The sequence below is a fragment of the Phascolarctos cinereus genome, unplaced genomic scaffold (genome assembly GCF_003287225.1).
Source record: "Phascolarctos cinereus isolate Bilbo 61053 unplaced genomic scaffold, phaCin_HiC Scaffold_3;HRSCAF=262, whole genome shotgun sequence".
Lineage (NCBI taxonomy): Eukaryota > Metazoa > Chordata > Mammalia > Diprotodontia > Phascolarctidae > Phascolarctos > Phascolarctos cinereus.
Window position 1 is genome coordinate 118,986,661 of NW_027555736.1, and position 12,882 is coordinate 118,999,542.

Below are 12,882 nucleotides of genomic sequence, written 5' to 3' on the forward strand. Positions count from 1 at the left end.
TGCTTTTAGGCAATTGGGGTTAAGTGACTTGCCCAGGGTCACACAGCTAGTGTTAAGTGTTTGGTCTGAGGCCAGATTTGAACTCAGGTCCCCGGGACTTCAGGGCTGGTGCTCTATCCGCTGCTCCACCTAGCTGCCCCTCAGATTGATATCTTTTGATGGTAAATTGAGCCATCTTTTGGATCAATTCTTATCTACCCCTTAGTCATTGAATGGGCATGGCCTCAGACCAACTGAGACCTGGAAAAGGCCTTAATTTATATACATATATTTTTTAGGCAATTGGGGTTAAGTGACTTGTCCAAGGTCACACAGCTAGCAAGTGTCAAGTGTTTGGTCTGAGGCCGAATTTGAACTCAGGTCCTCCTGACTCCAGGGCCAGTGCTCTATCCACTGCACCTTCTAGCTGCCCCAAAAGGCCTTAATTTAGAAAGGCCAAGGTCACGCACTACATGCTGGGCATCTCCAGTCATTTTCACCTTTGTCTTGCCAGTGGACTCCAATGACTGGAGGAGAGAACGAGGCTGATGACTTTGAGCAGCTCTGCCTCACTCACCCAACTCTCCAGCCAGTTGAGATATCGTGCTCACTCCCTCTTGATGTTGAACAACAACAACTTCTCTGCACCTTAGCGTGACTCCTGGAAGCTGGCTCCTCGCCCTCTTCCATGTGGGAAATTCGTGTCCACTGACATGATGTCACACTCTGCTCATGTACCGGTCTTGTGTTACAATATCATAGGATCATAGATTTAGATCTGTAAGGGATCTTGGAGGTTCTCTAGTTCACCCATCTTGTTTTACATATAAGTAAAGTGAGGCCCTGAGAAGCTAAGTGATCTATTCAAAGTCACAACTATTAAGTGGCAGAGCCAGGATTCAAACACAGGTCCTCAGTCTCCACACCCAGATCTCTTTCCATTGTGTCATATTTCTGTACCGTGTCAAGGCACCTAGGACAGGACCTTGAATGTAATAAGCAGTTAAATGGAAAAGGTTGAATTTTCCTGTAGACATATTGGTTTAGTGGTGGTTGTGATACTGTTAGCTAAGCAGTATGCTCGGGTATATTATGAGTTAATCAGGTTTCGGTTACAGGCCTGGAAAGCCAACTACCATCTTCAATTTTGCTTTTATGAGGAAATACATTCCAAGTTTGAAACAACTTACTTACAATAAAGCTTTGTACAAGCACATGTATCCAGCTGAGGAACTGCCTGAATGTTACAGATTGGAAATTTGGAGTCACAGAAGCAGTTTAGAGGCTGCTGTTCGATAGGTTCTATATTTTTTTTTCCCGTAAGGTTAATTCCTAATTTAATGATATCAAATATCACTATCAAGAGTGGACAGGACAGTTTTGTTCTCTCCCTGGTTTTAGTGAAAAGACTTCTGATTTTTCTGTATCATATATAATGTCAATTCTTGATTTCAAGTAAATGTTGTGTATAATGTTAAAGGAAAAAAATCCTTCTATTCCTATTCTTTCTAACATCTTTAAAGTTACTAAAGATAGTACATTTTGTCAAAAGGCTTTCCTGTGAATGTTGAAATGACCATATGATTGTTGTTTGCCTTCATTAATGTGATGCTTTTTCTAATATGAATCCATCTTTGCGTAAATCTTACTTGGCCAAGATAGATTATTTTTTTTTAATATAGAAATGAATGAATGAAAGAACATTTAAGCTTTTTCTATGTACCAGTCACTATGCTTAGTTCTGGGGAGGCAAATATAAACAATAATACTGTCCCTGGCCGCAAGGAGCTTATACTCTAATAAGGGCAGAGGACACAAATAATAGAGGGGTGGCCAAGTGTAGGTGTTATGATCAGGGATGGTACAGTTATAGTGCCTAGAGTTATAGAGTGATGGATTGACATGTGCTTTCCAGGCCTATGGTCCTATGGATCTGATGACTTTTTCCAGGCCTAGATGTGGAAGGAGAGGAAGGGATGCACCTGTGGGCAGCATGACATGAGTTTGGGCAGAGAGTAGCAACAGAGTGGTGGTCTGAACTGGGCTAGTTACCCAGTCAGGTGAAAACTCACCAAGAGGAAGGAGGAGGGCCAGGGCCAGATTGCCAGACTGGAGAGTAGGAAGGTGACATGAAGATGGTCAGACAGCTTCAGGGGTCATTTCGTCCAAATTCCTCATTTGACAGATGAGGAAAATAAGTCCAGGAGAAGCTAAACAACTTGCCTGAGCTTGTGAAAAATGATTTTTCTTAGTAATCATTATCTTGGAAATTCAGAGCTTCCCCATCTCCCTTTCTTTCAAAGTTCAGTCCTTCTTCGGAAGGATCTTAAGATGTAATCTAAATGGGTATATTTTTTTCTCATTATGTTGCCTAGACAGGTCTGGGAGAATGTTGATTCTTCCCTGTTGTCAAGACAAGTGATATGGAAATTGGTGTCTCTTTGACCAGGATTGAGTGACCTAATATAGCCTACCTACCAAAGTTGATTGGCATCCCTTGGGAACACCTACTCTTTGAAGGGCATGTAAGGCTGTACCCCCAAGCCCCAAACTGAGCCAGCTCTGAACTGGCCCCCTAAGACTTAACTCCCATGCAATGCATGTCAAACCAGTTTGAGAGAAATTAAATCATGGACACATGCACCCTGATTTTGTTTGTCTCTTTCTTAGAACTGATTCTGTTTCAAAATTGAGGTTGGGGTTCATGGATTTTTTGGGGGGGTCACAAGCTCATGGCAAAATTGGTTTTTGAACTCATGTCCTTTGACAACCAGTCCAATGCTTTTCCTCCTGTACTCCTTCCTCTCATTTTTGTTGAGAGCTTCTTTCTATTTCTTTCCTCACTCTCTTGACCTTTTGTCACTGTTCCACATCAGCTACACACCAACCCAGCCATATCCTGGACCTCCTATGACCAGATCCTTCTTTCTTAGTTCACCTCTCCCAACTTTGACCATGAATTCCTCACCAGTCACCATTCTTATTTTCTACCTTCACTGTGGCCTACAAGTACTTGTCCTCTTTCACTTTATCCAGACCCTTAGCCCTTTTTTTTCCTGGTCTCACTAGACACTTTCCCTTGTTCTTATTCACCTGGGTCAGCTATGGCAATGGGACATTCTTCCTCACTTAGGCTCTCTCATCCCTAGACCTTCAGTGAGTCCGTGTACACACTCCAACCCTGGGTCTTATCAGATTTGCTTTTTCCAGTCTTGTTCCCAGGTTGTCAAGCACTGCCAGACGCAGAACTGGATAGAATCAGGCAATTCCAGATTCACACTGTCAAACCTTAACTAGTATCTCACTGTTGCTATATTAATTTCTCTGGCAATACTAAAGTCAAACTCCACCCTGCCCCCCCAGCAACTATCTGAGACTTTGTCCTCTCTTTTCAAGTCTCCAATTCTACTTCACTCTCCAGCTTTTACACTCATTGTGAGGGTTGATTTCCTGATTTTACTCTCACCTTTATCTATCTATCTACCTACCTATCTGTCTATTTTGAGGTCATACATGAACTCAGGACCCTGACTCCAGGACTGGTGCTCTATCCACTGCCCCTCACCTTAATCTGTATTGATTAAGCAGCAATCCCTGAAGATTCCTATCTTTTGGCCAGCCTGGTATGGATGGCTCAGTCTCCTGATGGTAGTCATATTCTCTCCCAAGAATGGATTCTAATCCTTCCACTTTACAAATGAGGAAACTGAGGCAGAAAGCAGTTAATTGATTTATCCAAGGTCTAGTAAATGGCAAAACTGAGATTTGAACTCACCTTCTATGACTCCAAGTTCAGTATATTTTTTCATCGTACCCTACTGTCCAAGGCATTTCTGAGAAAAAGGACTAGGGACTTCTCTACTTGCCTCTGCTCCTTCCCCTAACTTCATATCTCTCAATCCCTAGGGGAAAAAAAAGGCACTGAATTGACTGCTCTTTCTCCAGGAATCCCCTGAAATGGGAACCTCTACCACCTCCTTGAGGAAGTGTTTCCTAAGCCTGCCCAAGCCACCCTACCCCCAGGAGCCTTTAGGGCAGGTCTAGATATATTCCAAACCACTCCAGAGTTTAAAGGGTTGCCAGAACTTTGAAGTGACTTTGGGCAATAAGATTCTATTGATTAGCAGGCTTGTGCTTCCCAAAGGATAGGACGAGGAATTTCAACTTTTCATCTCAAATTTTTGCTTAGTTACTTTACACCAGACAAATTCTGGAGTAGGGTGAAAGGAATTTTATCTCATTCTCCCCCTTCTTCTCCACCTCCATCTGTCCCCACTTTAACAATGAAATATCAGCGAGAGGTGTGGAAAGTATCACATGTAGGCCTTTTCCACGGACTAAATCCTCCTATGATAGGAACTGAGATATGAACTCCCCTTACTGAGTTTACTGAAAGTCAATCAAGGACTCAACACTGTTCCCACTGTCGTGGATGTTGAGTCAGATAAGATGAACTCTATGCTGAGGGAGGGTAAAGATGAACTAGATGGTATCTGGGAGACTGGGGTTTGAACTGGTTATAGGGCAAGGATGCAGATAGGGCTACTATTTCACTTAACCAAAGGTCATGACACACCTGTTCCAGAGCACAGATAAGAACTAGGAAGTAAGCTAAAAGCTAATGTACTTTATTCATGGGAGTCCTGGCCCTCCTTCAGGGTCCATTTACTCAGTCTAGATATGGCAGGCAAGGTTGGTTTTCTGGCTTCACAGCTCAGAGCATCTTAGAATCAAGGAATAGCCAAAAAAAACGAGAGAAGAGATGGAAAGACTACAAAAACAGACACAATCAGACCTCCATGTATATTCTGATACCACTTCTAGCATACCTGCTTAGGGTAACAATCCATGTTTACAATTAAAAATAAACGAACCTGGAGAAACTATGCTATATTGGTTAGCAAGCTGGCCTCAGAGCTGGGAAGGCTAAAGTTTAAGTCTGCCTCTATAATATTAGCTGTGTGACTCTGGGCTAGTCCCTAAACCTCTCAGGGCTCCAGGAATCTTTCTATATAAGTTGCAGAGAAGGTGCTGACCTACATTGCTAGTTTCCTCAACGAGGAGTTTCTAATACCAGTGAAATCACAGATACTATGCTAAATTATTCCTTCCTTCATTCAATAAATATTTATTGAGCATCACGGGTGATACAAATGAGGTGTGGTCCCTACCTTCTTGAAACTTGGGCTCTGATAAGGGCAATAAGACATATAAATAATCATAATAGGATATATAAGAGATAACAGTCATGAGACAGTTACAAAGTGCTTAGCTGAGGGAGAGATTACTTCATTTTCTGGATTGGTTCCAGATTGGTGAATGCCTGATGTGATCTTTGGATAAAGGATGTGCTATTGTGCCTGCCCCCTCCTCACTCCTCATCCTAATTCCCCACTTAGTTCTCTACCTCGATAACCAGTGTTCCTGTATCCCTTGGTTATCATCAAATTCTTTTCTTCAATACAGCATATCTGTGTTGTCTGGAAAGCCTTTAATGAAGGAGATGTCATTTGAATGAACCTTGAACCATGGGTAGGAATTGGACAGGCGGACCTGAGGTCAAGGATGAAGGAAGGCAGCAACTGGCTTTCCAGCCAGAGGAGTTGTGCCATTGGTTGAGCCAAAGACAAGAAGGTGGGAAAGTGCGGGAACAATTTGAATAGGGTCCAAGTAATCTACCTTGGCTAGAGCCTAGAATGGTTAAAGGGAAAGGATTGAAAGATAAGTCTGGAGATGTAGACTGGAGTTAAGTTCAATGTGAGAGTCAAGAAGGTGAACTCTATTCTGTAGGCTATGTGGCTTATGAGCAGCCGGGGAGACAAGAGCAGACCCGTGCTTGAGGAAGATTCCTTAGGCATCAGTGTGTAGGATGAATTAGAAAGAGTTGAGATTAGAGGTTTTTGTTGTTGTTCAGTCCTTTCATTCATGTCTGACCCTTCATGACCCCTTTTTTGGGATCTTCTTGGCAAAGATATTGGAGTAGTTTGCCATTTCCTTTAGGAAACCATTTAGAAGCCTGGGGTAATATTCCAGGCCAAAACTAAGAACTGAGGTGTGGAAGGGGATTCTATAGTTCTGAGCCAGAATGAAACTATTAACATAAATATGAAAATTAGGAGGTGAAGCAGGTTTGGGGTGAAGGAGGTGATAAGTTCAGTCTTTGATATATTAACTTTGATTTTCCAGTAGGAAATGCAAGTGGAGATATCCAAGAGGCACTTGGAGCTGCCAGAGCTATAAATTCGGAAGCTGTTTGGTTAGAGTTGATAGTTGTAGCCCAGGGAGCAAACAAGATGGAAGGAGAAAAAAATACAGAGCAAGAAGAGAAGGAGGTTGCAAACCGAACTCTGGAAGATACCAATATTTAGTAGCAGATTGGGGGAGAATGATGAGAAAGAGACAGAGGAGTGGTCAGATGGATAGGAGGAGAACTGGGATGAAGCCCAGAGAGGAACATTTTCTAAGAAGGAAAGGAGAGTTTGCAGAATCAAATGCTACAAAAAAGGGTCAAAGAATGAAGACAGAGAAAAACTCATGGAATTATCATTTAGGACAGCAGTTGGAATGCTCTTCTCTCTCATCAATAACCACTGGATTTTTTTTTAAAGTCCCAACTAAAATCCCACCTCCTACAGGAAGCCTTTCTCAGCCCATGTTAATCTCAATGCCTTACCTCTCTCTTCATTGTTTCCTATTTATTGTGTTTGTAACTTGTTTGCCTATATTTGTTTGTCTTGTCTAGACTATTAGATTGTGAGCTCCCTGAGTGCAGGGATGGTCTTTTGCCTCTTTTTGTATCTGTAGCCACTTAGTACAGTGCCTAGTAGTAGTAGGCACTTAATAAATATTTATTGACTGACTGAGTTCTGGTTTAGCAGAAAAAGCACTGGATTATTCCTTGTGTGACCTAGGATAAATCAGCTAAATTTTTTGGGCCTTAGCTGTAAAAATGAAGAGTTAGACTAGATAATTCCCAAGGATCTTTTCAGTTCCAAATAAATAAACCTTTCATTGTCAAGAGAGTAGTGGATGCAGAAACCAATTTTTAAGAAGTTGATTGGGTGGTAAGTAAGGAAATTGAAGCAGCAAGTGTAGACTACTTTTTCAGGAAGTATGGGAGCGAGAGAAAGGAAGGGAATGCTGGATAAGAGTATATGGAAGTTTTTTTTCTTTCAAAAAAAGTTGTTTTTTCAGTTAATAAAAATCTACTTTCTTTCCCTCCTCCTCCTCCTCCTCCTCCTCCTCCTCACTCCCCTATGAGGAGGATGGAGTCAGGAAGAGCAGCTCTCCTGACTGGTGACTGATTCTTTTGGGCCACTATTTCAGAAAAAAACCCAGGACGTGCTTCCTTTCATTCCATTTGGCTATCTGGTGACCACCTCCTCTATGTCCTTACCAGACTGCCTCTCCAACCTCCCCCCTCCCCTCCCCTCATTCCCCATTCTCTAAATTTATTTTAGACCAAAATGCCCAGGCTCCCACTTCCTTTGTGTTTAGTCTTTCCTATTACAATGTAAGGAGTAGGTGAAGCAGTGGATAGAGCACCAGGAATGGAGTCAGGAAGACTCTTCTTGAGTTCAAATCTGGCCTCAGACACTTGCTAGCTGTGTGACCCTGGGCAAGTCACTTAACCCTGTTTGTCTTAGTTTCCTCATCTTTAAAGTGAGGTGGAGAAGGAAATGGCAAACCACTCCAGCATCTTTGCCAAGAAAACCCCAAATGGGGTCATATCGAGTCAGATATGACTGAAAAACAAATGAACAATATTTGAATTTTTTTGAATGTTTAGGGATGGTTTTTGTTTTTTTATTTATGTCTTTAGCTTAACACAGACCTTGACCTCTAGCAAACAGTTAAGGTTCATTAAAAAAAGAAAAAAACCCACTCTTTTAACAAATATTCCTCATTGACTATATCCAGAAAATTTGTCTCATTTTACACTCTAAGTCTAAATTGTATTTTATTTTATTTAGGATGGAAGACATCTGGTAGAACAATAGAGCCTGTTTCAAAGTCAGGAAGGCCTGAAGTCAATCAAGGTCAGCCTCTCCATTAATAAACATTTATTAATCTTCTACTATGTGCTAGGCACTGCACACTGGGGATATAAAAAGAGATAAAAGACAATTGCTGCCCTCCAGTAGCTCTCGATATATACGGAGCAAGCTATAGACAAGAAAAATGAGAAGTACTAGATTTAAGAGGGATTGAAAAAGACTTTCAATAAAAGAAAGGATTTTAGATGGGATTTACCTAGTGGATGTGAGACTTTGGGCAAATTACAATTGTAGATCTATTTTGGTCAAGGGACTTTCCTGTACTGATAAAATCATAAGTCTGGACAGAAAGAAAAGGTGACTTTTGAAGGAGCTTCTTCTGGGTGGCCTCTATTGACCTCTACATTTTTCCATAAAGAATTAAAGTTTTATCTACAGGTGGAGGAGGCAGGGCTACAATCGGGAATTTGAAAAGAATAGAAGAGATTCCTATCAGCCCTTAAGATAAAGAGTCCCGAGCTTTGTGGGCCCAGCTGAGGTCAGACAGCGTGAATCTCTAGTGGACCCAGTCTGGCCACAAGTTTCCTAGCATTCCTGGTCAATGCTTAGATGCCTACCAGCAGGAACAGAGAAGGTAAATACTGAGTTTTACAAGGGAATTTGGGCATTAATGAAGTGGGTGAGGTAGAGGGCAAGAGGCTAAGTCATTTTAGGATCTTAGCAAAAACAGGGGAAATTGGCTGAGGAATCCGTCTAGGTTGCCTCGGGGGGCAAATGAAGAAGGTTTGAGAAAGGAGTAAGAGCGACCACAATGAGGGCAAAAATCTGATGGGGGGTGGGAGAGGTAGGACAGGGAGAGAGCAAGCAAAAGGTGGGATTTTGTAAGTAGTAAGTGTAGTGAGTAAGAAGTAGAAGTGAAATAATTCTAAATGACGAAAAAGTTCAAGGAGTGTTCAGGAATACTTATGGGTGGCTTCTGCAGAGCACTGAATTATGTTTATTACATTCTGTTTAAGGAAGGCATTAAAAGATAATCTTTCAAAGTTTATTGTTGTACCAACACTTTTTAAATATACGTTGAAGACTGTTTACATTAGGAAGTAATTTTGACAGATTAGTAACTATAGCTGCTTATTGTAGATAAAGAGCTGGACTGTGGTTCCTGACTTGAAATCAGGAAAATCTTGAGTTCAAATCCTGCCTCAGACACGTACTGACCCTGGATTATAAACTTTCAGCCTCAGTTTCCTAATCTGTAAAATAGGGATAATAATTGCACCTTCCTCAAAGGGTTGTTGTAAGCCTCTAGTGAGATAATGTATACAGTGCCTATTAGATAGGGAAGGAGAGCAAACATTTAAACAATTCCTACTACATGCCAGGCATTGTACTAAGCTCCTTGCAGATATCTTATCTGAGATACCTGTGAGGTAGGTGCTGTTATTATCTCCATTTTACAGTTGAGGCAAGGTAGGCAGACAGGTTAAGGGACTTGCCCAGCATCACAAAGGAATAAATGTTTCTGAGGCTGGATTTGAACTCAGGTCTTCTGACTTTAGGCAGTGCTATATCCACTTTGACCCAACTAGCTGCCTAGATGGGAGATGGGGGGCTGGACCTATAATTTCATTGGTAGAGGGAACTTCGAGGTGAGGAAACACCCTCTACCAAAGCCAGGCAGCACCCTCTCTGCAATTTATAATCTTAAGAGAACTGTGTAGGGGCTGTGACTTGCCCATGGTCACACAGTCAGTACTTGAACCCAGGTCTTCTTAGTGCATAGGCTAGCCCTTTTCCCACTATCCAACACTGCCTTTCATAATACTATAAGTCAATAATTATTGTTATTATCACTCCTGTCTTTTTTCTTTTCTTTTTTTTTTTAAATATGGGAGGCTTTCAGGGTTAAGTGAATTGCCCAGGTTACACAGCTAGTAAGTGTCTGAGGCTACATTTGAACTCAGGTCCTCCTGACTTCAGGGCTGGTGCTCTTATCTATTGCACCCCCTAGCTGCCCTCCTGTGTCTTTCCAAATTATCTCTGTCCATTCCTGTGTTCACGTGTAAGTTTTTTCCCTCCTTTTTTGTAAAGGTTTCATATATACTCATAGAATGTTAAAGCTGGAAAGAACCTTGGAGATTATCTAGTGAAACCCTCTCATTTTACCAATGAAGAAACTAAGTCTCAGATTTACTCAAAATGATTTGTTCGTGTTGACAGTTTGTAAGCAGAAGAGCCAAGATTCAAATCTAAGCTCTCTGACTCCAATTCTAGTGCTTCTGCCCAGGGACATTTTCATCAGAAATGGCAAAAAAAAAAAAAGTCTTCTGCCTAGAGGGAGAAACTTTAGCTATCTAGAAAACTCTTTAAGTGTAAAAGGTAAAAAAAAAATAAAAATAAAAAAAATAAAAGAGGAAGGTTCAGAGATCAGGCATGGTATCCAGGGCAGAGTTTGGTCCTGATAATTCTGGCAAGTTTAGCTCTGGGTTCATGTGATGAAGAAATTTTACAAGCTGGAAAGGAAGCCTCTCTGCCAGTCACGGGTTGAGCTGGGGGGTTGATTGCACCCCCACAGCTAAGCCCAACCCTACTCCTTAGGAGTCAAGCAACTCCAGTCCCAGGCTTTTCTGCTTATTCCTGGCATCTGAAGGACAGGACAAGAATCTGCCTCCCTTACCCAAAAACAAATGCTTTCCAGATGTGTAAGCAGCTGTTGCTGGGGAGCAGAGAGGAACATGGTCCTAAGCCAGGTCCCTGGGACCTAGGGGTTGTGGAACTACAGCCAGATGGTGGGTTTTGCAGAATAGCATACATAGCCAGGAATGAAGGAACCCAACGAACAAAGAACTCTGCATGTTTCCACTGAGGGTCCTGCTAATTCCCCTGTTTCTCCACTACTCTGCACTCTAGGCCTGCTGGTAGCTGGGCTGGGCAGGAATGCCTTTCTCTGGTGGGTCACCTAGTGCCACCCAGGATCCCTACTGCTGCTGGCAGGGACATGAATTTCTTCTCTGCACCATCAGATTATAGGTATATTTTCTTGTGGTTGCTTTTCTGGTTTTGCCCTGGTAGGCATGGAAAGGGTTAACTCAGAGGACCTTCGTAAGGTCAGGTTACTTCCCCTTAAAAATATGGAGAAGTTTCCTATTGAGATGGGCTGGGGGATAGGAGGAGTCTAGTGAGTGTGGGTGTCAGCTGCTCCTTTGCAGGGGAGAGCTGGGTCTTGGCCTGGCTCAGAAGACCTAAGAGTGAGTTCAGGGGGGAGGACAAGGTGCTGGGACCACAGCAGCAACAACAGCTGGAAGAGAGAAGGAACATGGATGTGGACAACCACAGCTGGAGACGAGAAGGTGAGCAGGAGCCTTTGGTTTGGGATTGCTTTATTTGGACATGTTCCCAAGGAATGCCCCCCCTCTTTGGGGTCCTGGCTCCTCCTCCCTCTGCCTGGTGCCCTGGCCCCTTTAGAAAAAGCCTCCTGGTGTCTGGGGGTGCTGGCAAGCAGGCTGGAGCAAGAAATCACTGTAGACTGACTCTAGGATGGTTGAGTAGGAGCATTTTGCAAGAGTTGAGCAAGGAAAAAGAGAATCAGAGATGCCATTTGCCAGAGGAGGAAACTAAGTCCCTGAAAGGCTAAATTACTTGCCTGAAATCTATCTAGTCAATTAGAAACAGAGCCAGGACTAGCACTCAGGGTATAATGGCCAGAGCCCTGGATTTGGAGTTGGCGAACTTGGATTCAGATCTGTATCACTGGCTGAGCCTTAACCTCTCTGTATCTCAGTTTTCTCACCTGTAAAATGAAGAGGCTGGAAAAGATGACCTTAAGAGTTTTTTCCAGCTCTAAGTTTATTTACACTGTACACCGCACCTCTTTCCTAGGGATAAAATGGAAGTATATGTGTGTGCGTGTGCGTGTGTGTGTGTGTGTGTGTGTGTGTGTGTGTGTGTGTGTGTGCGTGTGTGTAATATGGGACTGGGACTACAATGGGGTTTCTGTAAGTTTATAGGGACAGGGAAGGACTTGAGGAATGAGGGCTGGTATAGGGTAGAGGATAAAGCTTAATTTAGGTGGGAGCTGGAGATTAGGACATATAAATGTCAGTAGCAAAAACAGGAGTAGGGTCAGCCTAAGAGTGTGATTTGAGGAGTAGTATAAAGGGAAGGTGGAAAGAAGGAAGGCCTCAAAGACAGTCTTGGAAACTTGGACTCCGGCCAGTCCCAGTTGGAAACTGACCCCATTGCAAGTAGTTGTCATTACATTTACCCAGAGGTTTCTGTTCTGGGTGGTATCTCTCTCTACTGTAGTTAGATTCAATTCAGCTTCCATTTAAGTGTTTGCCATATACAGGGAGCCGGATTATTCTATCCCCACAGAACTATAAAGACCTGACCAAGGATATTAACCAGCTGCTAGTGTTTCCTCCAGCCTCTTGCTGCACCCCTTTAATAAACTAGTCCATTGCTGTAGTTACCTTATCAGAAGCACCAAGGTCCTTGCCTTTCCCCCCCAATCTACCCCTGAAGTTCAGCTGCACGAATCTTCTTTATCGTTCTAATGCTCATTGCAGATCGAGAGATGAAAAAAAAAATCTTTGGCTCAGGGAAGCTGGGTTGTAGGTCCCTGGCAACATAAGGGGTTAAGGCCGACCAGGACATAATAAAAATAATAACTATAGCATTTACATAGTGCCTATGTGCTAGGTGTTTTACAAATGTTATCCATGGATCCTCACAATATCCCTGGGAGGTGGGTGCTAGTATGATCCCCATTTTACAGTTGAGGAAACCGAGGGAAAAAGAGGTTAAGTGATTTGCCCAAGGACACACAGCCAATAAATGTCAGGCCACACTTGAATTCAGGTCTTCCTCAATCCAGGCCCAGTGTTCCATCCTCTGCCCCACAGAT

The 12,882-nt window shown here is 42.7% G+C and overlaps 1 protein-coding gene across 5 annotated transcripts in view; it reads left to right on the forward strand.

Moving 5' to 3' along the window:
* The first annotated feature begins 11,153 nt into the window (after positions 1-11,153).
* ANPEP (alanyl aminopeptidase, membrane) overlaps positions 11,154-12,882 on the forward strand; it is a 34,445-nt gene continuing 32,716 nt past the window's right edge. For all 5 annotated transcript variants that reach the window (XM_078151129.1, XM_020965174.2, XM_020965184.2 and 2 more), the window contains exon 1: positions 11,154-11,326. The gene's annotated coding sequence lies outside the window, so the exon portion shown is untranslated. The remainder of the gene's footprint in view (positions 11,327-12,882) is intronic.